Source organism: Myotis brandtii, unplaced genomic scaffold, assembly GCF_000412655.1.
Source record: "Myotis brandtii unplaced genomic scaffold, ASM41265v1 scaffold111, whole genome shotgun sequence".
Lineage (NCBI taxonomy): Eukaryota > Metazoa > Chordata > Mammalia > Chiroptera > Vespertilionidae > Myotis > Myotis brandtii.
Window position 1 is genome coordinate 3,069,084 of NW_005353789.1, and position 13,361 is coordinate 3,082,444.

Here is a 13,361-nt window from a genome sequence, read left to right on the forward strand (position 1 = left end):
ATACGTAATACATTAATCAATAAAGAAAGAAAACAAAAAGATGAAAGGAAAAAATAAACTATGTGTTTACATGTCAAAAAAATACATGTTGCTGAAAATAATCTGGGAAAGATGTGAAGTTAGTTATCTTACTCCCCTCCGTCCAACTCCAGATTCCCATTAACATGAACAAAAGTACATAAAAAATAGGTCAAACACTGTATGAATACTGGAAACTTCATGCCAAAAAATATACATTCCTTTAGAAATAACATAAATGAAATAAATGAAAGAAAACTAAGTGCTGATTCCCAATATTTTATCATCATAAAATAGTTTCCATCTTTATTTGCTTTTAGATTTTTCTATATCTATTTATAAGTGAGATTCAGACATTCCTTTCTTTATTGATTTACAAATATGGCCATTTTACATAATGTTTTGCAATGACACATTACAAATTACAGCTCTTAATCCCAAATCAACTTCTTTCAAAAATAATATTTAATTATATTAAAAAACATTGATGAAGTCCACTGGAATCACATTAGTTATGCAACATTTCATAGCTTGGTCCTACACTTAAAAATCAAATTTTATGCTCAATATACATCGAGTGGCTAGATTATTATGACCACCTGACGTTTGTAGGCAAATTAGCTATAATTTCACGCTGAAGTTGCTACAAGACCAGACCATTATAAATAGGGAAGCAGGTTGTTTACCACGACAGTAGAAGTGATTTTTTTTCTGAAGACAGGGGTAAACAACGCGATTTAACAGCCTTTGAACATGGGATATATTTGAACGTGAGTGGCCAGATTATTATGACCACCCCATCAGTACTTCGTTGGGACACCTTTTGCCTTCAATACTGCGGTGATTCTTCTTGGCATTGACTCCACGAGATGTTGAAAGGTGATGTGAGGAATCTGACACCATGCCTGATGAATAGCACTGTCCAGTTCTGTGAGATTTGATGGTTGTGGAACCAGCTGCCTGATGGCTCTTTTAACTTCGTCCCACAAATGCTCAATTGGATTGAGATCTGGTGATTGTGGGGGCCACCTAAGCAAGGTAAAGTCTCCCTCATGTTCTTGAAACCACTCCTGCACAATACAAGCACAAGTTGTTCCACACGAATTAAAGGGCCCAAATCATGCCAAGAAAACATGCCCCAAACCATAACACTGTCCCCACCAGCTTGAAGGGTTGTACTCATGCATGTGGGGTGCATGCTTTCATGTTGTTTCCGTCAAATTCTCACTCTACCATCTGCATGATGCAACTGGAATTGTGATTCATCAGACCACATGACTCTTTTCCAATGATCAACTGTCTAATCGAATTGGAGACGTTTTATCTTGGTAACTGCAGACAGCAAACGTGTTCAAACAGGCCTTTGGCTTCCATATCCCATACGATGCAGTGTACAGCTAATCTGCCTACAAACGTCAGGTGGACATAATAATCTGGCCATTCAGTGTGTGTGTGTGTATGTGTGTGTGTGTGTGTGTATCCCACATTCAAAGGCTGTTAAATCGCGTTGTTTACCCATATCTTCAGAAAAAAATCACTTCTACTGTCGTGGTAAACAACCTGTTTCCCTATTTATAATGGTCTGTTCCTCTAGCAACTTCAGCGCGAAATTATAGCTAATTTGCCTACAAACGTCAGGTGGTCATAATAATCTGGCCACTCAGTGTAAGTTTGTACTATATGAATGTGGTATAAGATTTTCATAAAGAAGAGTTTATAATTGAAAATTACATAAAATTTCAGCACCATAGTCACCAAAATAAATTAACAAGTGAAGAATGATGATGGCCTGGTTAGAATACAACCATAACATATCATTAAATAAATTAAAAGCAGAAACATTTCTAGATAGTTCTTACTTAGATTTTATACTGATATATATATATGGTGTCTCCATTACAATATCTTACCATTAATATAGTTGTCTAAGGTTTTTATATTCTCAAAGATACATTTCTACTTTCTCACCAAATTTTAGGCAAAAGAGTCTGTGAGTCTTTCAATTAAATATGCCCTATTGTTTCAGCAAGGCTAATAAAGAGTCATCTTGTTCAGATAAATAACTCCAGAGCAATTAGTTAGTCCCAGCTGATGACTGATTTTATAATATTAGTTGAATATTGGGTGGGATGCATGGAAACCTACCAGAATTTTCCTAGGCTCTTTGCCAGAGAGAATTCTTGTCAAGAAAAACAGTACTGTGATTTCAACTTTGAACTCTGAACTGTACATTGTGTGAACTTGTCAAATACTCAGCCCACAAATAACCTCATGCTCTTTCTGAAAAACTTGCCAAATGCAATGAATCTGATTTAGTGGAAAAAAGTGTTTAAGGCCAAGAAAAATACACACATTGTGTATAGAGTGTCAATAATTTTGGAAATATTAGTTTACCTCGATTCATGATTTCATTTTAAAAGAATGCAGTGTTGTTTCTACTAAAATATTTTTACCATAATTAGTTCATTTCTCTCCCAAGGAAACATTGTCTTCATATATTACTACATTTGTACATTATTTTCTTATACTAATTAATTCAGATGGTTAAGACATGATGATACTAAGGTCAACGTTTCTGATTCTACACCCATTCCCATGCAGATCACTTAAATTATTAAAATTACACCCCATGACCTAAATCCTGCCCACACCACTTTATAGGTCAAATAAGGCCCCTCTACCAACTCCTTGGCCCTCCTCGGCTCCCATGTGCATGAACCACATAGTCCTGGGGCTTCAATAAAGTTTCCTTTTCATTGACTGGAGCAGTAAATATATATATGACCTAAATATACCAATTAAAAGACAACGAATGGCAAAGTGAATTAAATAGCATGGACTAATTATACGCTGTTGGAGGGGCTAAAAGAATAATTTTTCCTCCCACCTTGTAAGTTCTTCTGGCTGGGCTAATAATCAAATTAACAGAGATAGATTAACAAGAGAAACTACATAAAGTTTATTATGAATGTATATGCCATGGGTGCCACAAGATATGAGACCCCCAAACACATTGGAAGTTGAGATTTATATGCCATTTTGGACAAAGGGCAAGGAAGGAATGGAGATCTGAGATTTCAAAGGGGAAGTAGGCAAGTCACAGGTAGACACAAAATTGACAATGGGACAGAGGAGACTATAGCAGAACAGGTTTTCACATGGATCCTTCTTTGTCCACCATACTTCAAGTAGGCTAAGGTAAAAATGCTAACCACTTCTGGTTTGGCACTGCCCAATTCAATTTTTTTGTTCAAATAAACTGTTGAAATTTTTAATATGCCTCAGTTTATCTCTTAATAGTGGTCCCTCAAAATTGGTCACATTTTTTTTCTCAGTATTTCTTGTTTCATTGCTTCTAATGATTAAAGGCCATTGAGTGGTAAAAGCATCCTTGCCTGCAACTTACTACCGGAGTATGTAAAAATAAAGTTAGTTTCATAATGTTTCTGCCAGATGTATAAACATTTATAGTTCTGTGAACTAGCCCTTGGGCTCTCCAGCAAGAGCCTCATATTAAAGATGGATTCAGAGACAAACAGCATTCTGGGGGCAGGATTAGCTGACCTCAGCATCCCCCTCCTTTATGCAGTAAAATAAAGGACTGAAGAAAGTCTACAGATCTGTGTCAATCTAAAGAGATTAAGCTGTTGGATGCCCCAAGTTTTCTTACCCCAGCCACACAAGTAGTGGTGCTTGGACAGTTTCTACCCAACCCACCTGTCTTGAAAGCTCCTATTTCATCAATGAAAAATGATGTCTAACATCACTTACGCTGGTTAACATAGTTTACCATCTCATTTTATCCATATAGCCACCCTCTTAGTAGCTATTACCATTGCCCCCGTTCTATATATGAGAAAACCGAGGCTTAGAGCTATTAATACCTTCCCCATTGATATCCTGTTATTAAGTGAAATCAAGTTGCAAACTCAGATACTCTAGGCCCAAATGCCTGCTCTTAACCATTTTGGACCCACTGATTCTATGTTTAATAAACACTCCAGGCCCCTTCCCCTGGAGATTCCGATTCGGCAGGCCTGGGGGACCCAAAAATCTACTAAGCAAGGGAACCTCCAAGAAGGTTCTATGAAGGCAAGTTTGGGAAATCCCACACTATGCTATGCTGAATCTCTAAAAATTATAACATAAATGTAACCTAAATGCTAATATAATATGTAACCTAAATTCATATATTCTGGCTTTTAGATTCACTTTTTTTATGAAGATGAAGAATAGCAGATAGTCTTTAACCTTTGTATATTTTCCACCTTTTAGAAAATTGTTAGTGAACTCCATATCCACAGTCTTCCAGAAAACATAGCAAAACATAATATAATGGTCATATTAAACATAAACACACACACAGGAGCCCAGTCAGTGTGGCCCAGTGGTTGAGCATCAACCCATGAACCAGGAGGACATGGTTCAATTCCCAGTCAGGGTTGCAGGCTCAATCCCCAGTAGCAGGAGTACAGGAGGCAGCCAATCAATAATTTTCTCTCATCATTGATGTTTCTATCCCTCTCTGCCTCTCCCTTCCCCTCTCTGAAATCAGTAAAAACATATTTTTTTAAAAATTAAAAAATAAATAAAGAAAAGTAATGGATAATAAGAATAACACTTTTTTCTTTCATAATTTGCTTTAAAAAATAACTGAAGTAATCTCTATTAAATAATTATTGAATATATTTAGGTAAATAAATGTGGAAACAGTTAACATGTTAAATGTCAGACTGTTTCTAAAAAATCAAATTAAAAAATACTAAAGTTCTAGGAACTCTGTTAACTGTCCTTGATGCTGTTGGTGAAGAAGAAGAATTTTTTCTCTATCCTCCTAGATTCTTGGCCGGCCGAGACCTCCGCATGAAATAAAAAACATATTAATAGGAGAAAAATAAACAGAAGTTCAATATTCTGTATACCCCCTATACATAAGAGTTAGACCAAGGAAAACTGAGTAACTCCCTAGAATGACCCAAGCCACCACCTTAAATACCATCTCCAGCTAAAGATAAAATAAGATGTTGTGGGGGAGGGGAGTCAGTTATGGGAGGTTATCAGGCAAAGCAAGGTAAACAAGGATAAGAATGTTATTCAGATTTAGGTCATTGTCTCTCCATTGACGAGAGTTTCTAGAGATTTAACCCTCCTCCTCTTCCTGTCTTGGAGAGGGAGACACCCTTAACAAATAAGAGATTTCCCTTATAAATGTAAATATCCCTTACAAAAGGGTAGCTTCCACTAAGTGTTCAGAGCTTTTCTGGCATCTGCTGCTTCTTAAAAAATAATCAGCTCACGATACTCCTAATACCAAAAAAGTGTATTTGGGGCAGCAAATTCCGTTCCCCTTCACTGGTCAATTTTGTTAAATATACTGATGTTATAAAAATTTTAATATATATAGTTATTGACTAAATGATCCTTTTCTCTTCTCTATATTTGCACAAAAATACAACTTCATCTATACATTTAGACACACACACACACACACACACACACACACACAGCATTTCTACTGAGATCAACTTTCTTCCAGCTTGATTACCAGACATTTTCACTTTAACTTAAGAGTCTGCTATTTTTACACAAGACTATAATCATCCCCCAGTGTAAAATCACTATTCAGGCCATTCAACACCGTATTTTTTACAAACAACTCCACAATAAAGGAAATGTTTTTAAACAGTGAATATGGAACAAGGCAACATGTGATTAAAATTCAATACATTATCTCTTTCAAATTTTATTACTGCAGGTGCAGAACACAACTGTTCAGAGGCTTGCTAAGGGCAAAGTTCCCTTTCATTGAAAACAATTCTGTTTATACACCTGTGTTTACAAAGATTCTAAATGAAAAGACCTAGGAAGAGATAATGGAACAAGAAATAACACTAAACGTTGTCTTCACAGAAGCCTAAATCAGTCCTTCCCCAAAGAAAGGAAGGAGAAAAATCCTTGTATCTACCAAAGGTATCCCCAGAGATGCGTGTGTTCTCAAAACATTATGTGTGGTAATAAATGCATTGGATTATAAGGGGGAAATATTTTTATCACTCCCTAATGGAGAAATAGTTACCAGGAGCAAGAGTTAAGAATTTGCTCTGTGTCATTTGTTATATAGTTATCATTTTCAATTCAATAGGTATGTATTAAGTACCTATTATTCATTCAACAAATATTTATTGAGAGCCTACCATACAGTATACAATGTAAAAAAAATTATGAGAAATTATGGGATAGGCTTTGCAAGATGTAAAAAGAAAATGACATAGAAAATAAAAATGCTAAGTACAGCCTATAATCCAATTACTATTACAAGGCGCACTAAACACCCTCTACCCAGAATAATCCCCAAAACTATGACAATTCAAAGAGAAGTAGAGAGGTACACTGATGCAGTAAAAGCTTGCAGTGTCTTCCTTATGCCTGAGACTATCCTATGCCAACTTACTTGTTTGAATATTTTTTCTTTTTTTTTAATTTAAAATTTTAAACACCCAAAGAGTGAGAATAATATATTAAGTCCCCCAAGCAACCATCACCCCGCTTCCACAATTATCAATGTCTTCTGTCAATCATTTTATCTGTCATCTCATTCTTCCCCTCCCCTCCTATGTTAAAGGAAATCTCACATGTCATATCATTTCATATTTATCTCTAACAAATAAAGACTTAGAATACCTGTGCACATATTATATTATTCTCACATGACAATTTATTACAACATTTAATTTCTTAAAAACAATTCAAATTCAGCCCTAGCTGGTTTGGCTCAGTGGATAGTGTAGTGTGCTGACAAAAGGGTCCTGGGTTCAATTCCAGTCAAGGGCACATGCCCGGGTTGCAGGCTCAATCCCCAGTGGGGGATGTGCAAGAGGCATCCCTCATCATTGATGTTTCTATCTCGCTCTCCCTCTTCTTTCCTCTATGAAATCAATAAAAATATATTTTAAAAAGAAAAAGAAAAACAATTCAAAATTAAATTTCTTTTTACTATATAATACTATCTTATAATTAATGTTTTTCACCTACTTAATTTAACTTACTTACTGCATTTTTTCCCTGCCTTATTTGACTTAATATTCTATAAGAATTTGATTATAGAATTGAGTTCACTTTGAAATTTCTCAAAACCATATTTTTAAGTATATTTTTATTGATTCCAGAGAAGAAGGGAGGGAGAGATAGAAACATCAATGATGAGAGAGAATCATTGATCAGATGTCTTCTGCATGCCCACACTCCTGCAACCCCCTACTGGGGATCAAGGCCACAACCTGGGCATGTGCCCTGTTGGGGAATTGAACCGTGACCTCCTGGTTCATAGGTCGATACACAACCACTGAGCCATGCCGGCCAGGCTAATACAAATTCTTTCATGCTGAATCCATCATTCCTTAGGAAGCTGCCTCATCCCTGGTGCCACCCATGAATGCTAGCTCACAATGACTCTCAAAAGATGACATTGTACTATATTGGTGATAAACACAAAAGCAACTTTTACCCAGAGCCTGCAGGAAAGTGTGAATGGTAATTCCCATTCTGGTCATGTGAAATCTATCTTTGGGATTTTATAATGTAGAACAAACATCTTCCAATAATTCCTCTTCTTCAACTCCTCAGGCTATCATCACTGCATTCCTAGAATGTGATCTTACATGTTAAAACTTCAACCCCATCTTCCACACACCACCATAAGTGGGCAGATAAGGGGAAGAGCCATGGGCAGAGAGAGAAGAGCCCACTGGAGCAAGGAACGTCCCTCTCTTCCAACATGGCTTAAGGCAAACCAGGGTTCCTTTTCAGGTTTCCTTTTTTCCTTTCATTCATTTGTTCAGCAAATATTTGTGAAAAATTTCTTCTTGCCTGACACTGTGCTCTTTACTTTTCCACTGCTTTCTGACTTACACGTGCTCCCCCCCCCCCGCCATTTTACTGAGCTATAATTGACATAACAGTGTTGTAAGAGTTTAAGGTATACAGTATAATAGACTGACTTGCACATATTGTGACATGATTACCACAATAAATTTAGTTAATATCTGTTAATATCTATTATCTTATATACAAAAAAGGAGAAAAATGTTTTTCCTTATGACGAGAAATCTTAGGATTTATTCTCTTAATAACTTTCAAATACACCACACAGCAGTGCTAACTACAGTCATCATGTTGTACATTACATCCCCAGTACTTATTTATCTTATAACTGGAAGTTTGTAGTTTTGATCCCCTTCCTCCAATTTCCCTCCCTCCCACCTCTGGTAACTATGAATGTGATCTATTTTTTTAAAATAATTTTTTCTTTTCTTTCTTCTTTTTTATTTAGATTCCACATATAAGTGAAATCACACAGTATTTGTCTTTATCTGATTTATTTCACTTAGCATAATGCTCTCAATGTCCATCCATGTTGTCACAAATGGCAGGATTTTCTTCTTTTTTATGGCTCAATAATATTCTATTTTATATTATCAGGGCCCAGAGCAGGGCACACCAAAATATCCCACAATGGCATATCATTACCTGAATTAAAGTTACTTGACAGCCAGTGTAAGAAGAGTACATTAACCCCTCCCCCTTGTCTCTCTGAATGCAGGAAATAAATCTCCCCTCTGAAAGGTGCCCGGAGTCAACCTCCTCACTAGAGCTAAGAGATCCATGGCCCAAGAGTCTGTATAAACAAACCTTGTCTCTTTATTAATTTACTACGGAGGCCAAACTTTGGATTCCTCACTAAGGAATACCCAAACCTTAGATTCCTTTCTAATGAGCACTAACTTTTTCTTTGTCCTGTCAATTCTTCACAAATGTATTATTTCTTTGTCTAGAACAGTATCAAATGCTGGCTGACTAGTTCATCGTTTCTCATTTCTTGGAGCATTATTGATGATTCTCTTATGTGTACACATTGTATTTTTTTTCCTACTGTTAATTTGATCTTGTGTCAATTTTATTATTAGTTCAGCCATAAAAACTTAAGAAGGGGAAAATTCTCCTCTTTTCCTGACAATATGTATGAACTACTTTTTCTTTATCCACTCATCTGTCAATAAATACTTAAATTGTTTCCATGCCATGGCTATTGTAAATAATGCTGCAATGAACATGGGGGTGCAAATATATCTCTTCGACATAGTATTTTTGTTTTCTTTGGATATATTCCCAAAAGTAGAATTGCTGGATCATATGATAGTTCTATGTCTAGTTGTTTTTTGTTTGTTTGTTTGTTTTTTGAAGAACTGCCATACTGATTTTCATGGTGTCTGTATCAATTTAAAATCTCACCAACAGTGCACAGGGTCCCCTTTTCTCCACATCCTCACCAATATTTGTTATCACTGGTCTTTTTTTATGATAGCCATCCCAAAAGGCACAAGATGATATCTCATTGTGGTTTTGATTTGCATCTCCCCATGATTAATAATGTTGAATACCTCTTCATGTACTGTTGGCCATTCATATATCATATGTGGGAAAATGTCTGTTCAAATCCTTTGCCCAAGTTTTAATTGGATTATTTGCTTTTTTGCTAGAGTTGTATGAGTTCTTCATATATTTTAGCCATCAACCCCTTATCAGATATATGATTTGCAAATAATTTTTCCCATTGTAGGTTGCCTTTTTGTTTTGGTGATTATTTCTTCTGCTCTGCAGAAGTTTTTTAGTTAGATGTAGTCCCACTTCTTTATTTTTATTTTTGCTTGTGCTTTAGGTATCATATCCAAAATCATTGCAAAAACCTCAAGAAGGTTTTTTTCCATGTTTTCTACTAGGAGTTTTATGGTTTCTGTTCTTTAATCCATTTGAGTTCATTTTTATGAGTGATATAAGATAGGAGTCTAGTTGCAATTTTTACAAGTGAATATCCAATTTTCCCAGCATCATTTACTAAAGAAACTATCTTTTCTCCATTGGGTATTCTTGTCAAATGTTAGTTTATAATATAGAATATTTCTTAAAATAATGTTTTCAAAAATATTAGATAAGTTATCAGTAAATGTTAATTATTCAGAAAGCTGCTATACCAAGACCACAAAATGTCATAAAGTACTAGATTATTAGTTTCCTAATTTATCAACATAGAAATTAGTTTGAATTTAAACTGGTTTAAAATCTAACTTTAGTTATTTATTCCACAATTGCATATGACAATATACAAAGTACCATGCTAAGGATTAGGAGGGGGGCAGGGGACTAAAACATAGCCTGTGTCCTCAAGGAGGCTATAATCTAATAAAAGTTCTAAAAACCTTACATAAGCAATGACAATGCAAAACTGAATGTGACTTATTATTAGAAAATACAGATAAAATAATATTATGTCGCCCGCTGGTGTGGCTCAGTGATTGAGTGTGAACCTATGAACCAGGAATTCAAGGTTCAATTCCCGGTCAAGGCACATGCCTGGGTTGCAGGCTCCAGCCTCAGTAAGGGGTGTGCGGGAGGCAGCCTATCAATGATTCTCTCTCATCATTGATATTTCTATATCTCTCTCCCTCTCCCTTCCTCTCTGAAATCAATAAAAATATCTCTTTAAACAGGTAATAATATTATGTCATGAGATCCCAGAAGAAAAGGTGAATAGCACTATCAAGGTATATCAAGGAAGGCTTCCAGAAGTGTTTCAGTATCTATGAGTTTGTTCCTATTTTGTTTATTTTGTCCTTTAGATTATACATATAAGTGAAATCACATGGTATTTGTCTTTGTCTGACTTATTTCACTTAGCATAATACCCTCTTAGTTCATCCACACTATCACAAAAGCAAGATTTCATTCTTTCTTATGGCCTAGTATTATTCCATTGTCTGTACAAACTGGTAGTTACGAACTAGTCACGGAGATGTAAATTACAGCATTGGAAATATAGTCAATAATATTGCAATAAGTATTTATGGGGCCATGTGGGTACTTGAAATATCAGGGAGACCACTCTATAAAGTATATTATTATCTAACCACTATGCTGTACATCTGAAACCAATGTAGAGTAGCACTGAATGTAAACTGTAATTGAAAATTTTAAAAATAATAATAAAATTAAATACAAAAAACAAATGTTTCAGCTGGGCTTTGAATGATGGACAGGATTATATGTAGGGAGATTAAGAGAGAGGTCATTTTAGTGAGAGCAAAGTTGTGCCTGGCACAGAGCAGGCCCCAACACATAGTTACTCAGCAAATGAACAAACAGGCATATGAAAAGGCATAGAAGCAAGCCAGTCCATAGCCCATGGGAGGTACAGGGAGCAGTTCATGTGGGTGAATGTGAATACAAAGGGAGGTTGTGGGGAAATAAGAAAAGTAGGCTGGAGCAATGGGTGACGAGAAGCTAGACAGAAGGCACACTAGAGCTGTGTTTTAGTGAGACAGAACAGGACATGAAAATCTAAGGGTGGAGACAAGTGTTAGGAGCCACAGAATTGTGGGGCACATAACCATTTCCTACATCATAATGCATCACCCTGCATTTTGGGGGTGAAGTACTAACCCTTTAATGTAATGGAATATGAAACACAATTGGATTTCAAATTTCCACCCAAATGTGAAACTAATCCTTCTCTAATAGTAAAAATGACCTATAGTGTCAAAATATAAACACACACACACACACACACACACACACACACACACACACACACTGCCACCTGGAGGAAAGTCCATCACTATGACATCAGAGCATTTACCCTTGATCTCAGTTCCCAAGACTGGGGCTACTTTCCTGTTGGTAAGCTGCTGGTGATAGAAGTCCTGCCCCTGTGCTTTCCTTTCCCAAAGGTCAATGTTTTGAGCCTCTACCAAATCCCCAGGCTGTAACTTCTACACATGGGAAATCATTATAAATTAATCTTTAAGTCAATAATTACAACACGATGATGCAATTTATAAAATATCTTGACATATTATCTGGTTTGCTCATTATAATAGCATCTTTTGAGAATTGTCTTCATTTTACTCAAATCAGTAATTGGTAGGATAAAGTTTATGGAAAGATCTTGAAATGTCATAGAGAAAATTGCTTTATTTTATTTCCAACTAGAGGCGTGGTGCACGAATTTGTGCATGGATGGGGTCCCTTGGCATAGCCTGCAGGGATTGGGCTGAAACCGGCAGTCCAATGCTGCCTGCTGCTCTCACTCACCCCAGCCCCACTGTGCCTGCCATGGGCTCGCGCCCAGTCAGTCCTGACCGGGAGAGGCTCACGCCACCACAGCGGTGCTCGCCAGCCATGAGCCCTACATCTGGAGCCCATCCTGAAGGGGGTGTGGGTGGTGGGATGCCCTTGTGGGTCCAGGATCTGGATCCATCCCACTGACGTTCGCGCCAGTTGTGGGGAGCCACCTGGTGGCCACTTTTATATCATTTCTTCCTTCTGGAGCGTAGGGAGAGGAAGCAGCCACAGTGCCTGAGGCCAACTTCCAGGAGGCCAGAGGCACAGGTCCATTGGTGCCTGGCCAGTTCTCCAGAGATTGGACCTGCAGGACTACTGAGGGAGTGAGTGGCTGCCGCCAGACTGGTGGGCTGCCGGGACAGGTCGGTCAGCTGAGCAGCGCTCCCACTGTGGGAGTGCACTAACCACCAGGGGGCAGCTCCTGTGTTGAGCGTCTGCCCCCTGGTGGTCAGTGTGTGTCATAGTGACCCGTCAACCGGTCGTTAGGTTGTTTGGTCGCTTAGGCTTTTATATATATAGATGGGCAAAAATGTGTAGATTTAAAATGTCATTTAAATGAATAATCCTGCCTCTTATACCTATAGTGAGATTATGTAATATCTATGCCTACTTTTAACATGTTTTCAACTACATGTCCTAAATTATAAATCTTCAAGGAAAAGATAGTACATACTTTATCAAAACCTAACAAAAAAAGTAAAAATGAAAAAAATATATATATATATAGTAAATTATAATCAAAACACAGTCTTGACATATGTAACACAACCAAATTTTTTTAAATTTCTTTATTGATTAAGGTATTACACATGTATCCTTACCCTCCCATAACACCCCCCCACTCATGCCCTCACCCCCCCTGTTGTCTGTATCCATTGGTTAGGCTTATATGTATGCATACACGACCTTTGGTTGATCTCTCCCCCTTACCCCCAACCCCCCCTACCTTCCCTCTAAGGTTTGACGGTCTGATTGATGTTTCTCTGTTTCTGGATCTGTTTTTGTTCATCAGTTTATGTTCATTGTATTACATAAATGAGTCAGATCATATGATATTTATCTTTCTCTGACTGGCTTATTTCGCTTAGCATAATGTTCTCCAGTTCCATCCATGCTGTTGCAAATGGTAAGAACTCCTTCTTTTTTTTTTTTTTACCACAGCGTAGTAT

The 13,361-nt window shown here is 37.0% G+C and overlaps 1 protein-coding gene across 1 annotated transcript in view; it reads right to left on the minus strand.

Moving 5' to 3' along the window:
* Positions 1–13,361, minus strand: part of LOC102259738 (chromosome unknown open reading frame, human C4orf22) — a 561,692-nt gene that overhangs the window by 486,646 nt on the left and 61,685 nt on the right. The window lies entirely within an intron of this gene.